Below are 2,982 nucleotides of genomic sequence, written 5' to 3'. Positions count from 1 at the left end.
GTGGAGTCCTCTCTCTCTCTGCTGCTCCCAAAGTTCCTCTCTGATCCAGAAGTATTTTAGTACAGTGGTTATAAGAGAATATTTTTGATTTAATTTTAATTCCATTTTACTCTTATATGTAACCTTTCAATGAAGCTGTAACCTTTGAATGAGCCTAGTGGGCATTTTAAAACATGCTTCTGAATGTATTCTCATATGCCTAAAACAGCCTCCAGTTCGTTAGAATTCCAACGTAGGGAGTGTTTGATGTTAAGACATTGATAGCACGTTGACCCCGAGACAAATGCAGGATGCAGAGGCTTCTGCTGACCCCGAGATAAATGCTGGTTCTGTTAAGACACAGATAACAAGTTGATCCTGAGACAAATACAGGAAGCAGAGGCTTCTGTTGACCCAGAGACAAATGTAGAGAGGAGTCCTATAAAGAGGCTGCATCTTGTCAGTTCGTTGGAGCCCTCTAACAGAGCTTTCCCTGCACGCTCAGGTGCACCGCGTGTATTTTTTCTGATGTTGTTATTAAACACTTGTGTTAATCTTAAGATGTGTCTGTTCCTCCATCGGATTCTACATTTTTCCACAACAGTGGTCCTCAACCTTTTTCAGACTGCGGACCAGTTTAATGTCAGACAATATTTTAATAAATTGGTCCAGACGGGTCAAAGTTCCTGTTTAATATTTCTAAGCTTTAGGTTTACAAAACAACTTATTTCTTTAAATTAAAAAGAGTCTACTAGAAATGTAGTTTTAAAAAATATATATCAGATGTTTAATAGATGATGAATATTCAATGAAACAAAGTTATTGATTTGTAGGAGTTGTTTCTGATTCATAAAAAGTAGATTAAATTGATCATTACAGTTTTTCTCCATAGAACTCCATTCTAACACTGATTTAGTCTGCATGTGGACTTCATCTAAAGCAGGAGTCTCCAATCTTTTATGCTCACTGAGATACTTTAAATAATGAAACAGCTGGAGATCTACTTATGTTTAGTTTATTTGATTTACATTCTAAATGTTCAAACTGAACAACTGAAAACAGTGAAGTTAAAACAAAAGACATGACATTCATGTCAGAAAAGGCAGATTCACAAAGAAATGTCCACCCAAATAATGCTGCCATTTTCAGAGCAGCCTGCTGGAGATTTGGATCATTTTCTGGCTGCACTAAACTCCAGAAATGCTGAGAATGCTGCAGAGATTTGATCTGAACATCATTGTGGAGATTTAGGACTTCCATCTCCACATGATCAACAGAGAACAGGACAGCATCTGTCCTGACAACTCACTGATGTCCACATCCAGAAAAGCTTCACAATAAATGTCACACAGGCTCCAGTTTGTCAAAGTCACAGAATCTGTTTGAAAACTCTTCTACCAGCTTGGACAAACATCACAATATCTGTGAAAATGAAGAACTTTTTCTGTCCCTGAATGAACTTCCAGCATCTTTGATACGGAGAGGAAGAGATGAAATCTTTAGTTTCTGATTTGCTGGATGTAGAAACTGAGCTTTACTTTGAATGTCTTCACAGCTCTGATCATGTCACATATTTGTCTCCATCTTGTAATTGTTGGTTCAGGTTGTTCATTTTTTCTGTTACATCTGTCATGAAAACCAGATCCCATGACCTTTCCACAGAGAACCTGCTGGTGGATGATGCAATGATTGATCAGAAATGGAGGAAAGTCTGGCTCATTCTTGCAGTGAGCGATGAATCCTGAGTGACATCCTGTCATATCTGCTGCTCTATCAGTTGTTACAGGTGTGACTCCAGCTGTCTGACAGCATCTGCAGACAGATCTCTCACCCTCCACACCAAGCTGGATGTCAGCAATGGTGGACAGAATCTCTGTCTTATTTTAGGATCCTGGAATAATAATTCCACCACGACGGTCATCGTCTCTTTGATGATCCCTCCATCAGTGAAGGACTTCTTGTTGGTCAGAATGTGTCACTTTAAATGATGATTCTGTTGATGGATTTCTTCATCTGTTCAGTGAAAAGAGACTGTTGTTTTTGAAGATGAGTCTTCAGTTCTTTTTATCTTTTCTGTGCAGTCTGCTGTCCATCAGAAAGTCCAGCAAAAAGTTGCTGTGGACAGTTGAGTAACATGGAGAGAAAATAGACTCACCACGATCTGTGCATGTGCAGTTCTTGATTACAAGCTATTCGTGTGTATTTTTAAAGATTTGTGCGTGTAATTTGTTTCAAGCTGGTGTAATTGCAAGTTGTGAATGTGTTAACTGTATTTTTATTAATTTTGTCATTTTTGTACTTATGCACAGTGCTTTAAGTGGACAACAACAAGTGGCGGTGCTCGCTTTATTGGAAGTCGAAACATAAAATAGAATCTTGAATGTAAATATTAATGGATAAAAAGAAGTCCTTTTTTCAATGTGTCTTAATATGAAATAAGAAAGAGGGAGCTCAAGTCTCGTCTAAAAATAAATGTAGTCAAACACTAACATGTGTTCCTAAAATTATTTAAATTATTTTTTTTTCGTAAAAATGTTTTGAATTATTTTAAAGCTGAAGATTAAACTTTGGTTGGTGATTTTATGGAGGAGCAGTATGATACGCAACTTATAATTTATAAGCTACAAAAAAAAAACAGTGAAAAAAAAGAAAAACGAACGTTAAACAAAAAAAAGTCTAGCAGCACGTGAACTTCCACCTGCAATTAATGATTTGATATCTGTGGCATCTCGCATTGACAGACGGATCCGAGAGTCTGACAGAGAAAGGTCCCAAAGACTGCACTCCAGCAACACCAGGCCTGCCCCACACAGAGCAGAGGATGAACCCATGCAGTTGGGTCGCACTCGACTCTCCCAGGGGGAGAGGGACAGACGCTTCCGTCAGAACCTGTGTTTTTTCTGTGCCTCACCAGATCACCGCATTGGTTCATGTCCAGTAAAAGGCTCGGCTCAGCACGGAAGGAGGAGACGTGTGTGAGCCGATCGATGTCTTCATCCTCCC

Source organism: Oryzias melastigma, unplaced genomic scaffold (assembly GCF_002922805.2).
Source record: "Oryzias melastigma strain HK-1 unplaced genomic scaffold, ASM292280v2 sc00362, whole genome shotgun sequence".
NCBI classification, from domain to species: domain Eukaryota; kingdom Metazoa; phylum Chordata; class Actinopteri; order Beloniformes; family Adrianichthyidae; genus Oryzias; species Oryzias melastigma.
The sequence above is the reverse complement of the archived record's forward strand: the minus strand, read 5'-3'. Positions refer to the sequence as shown.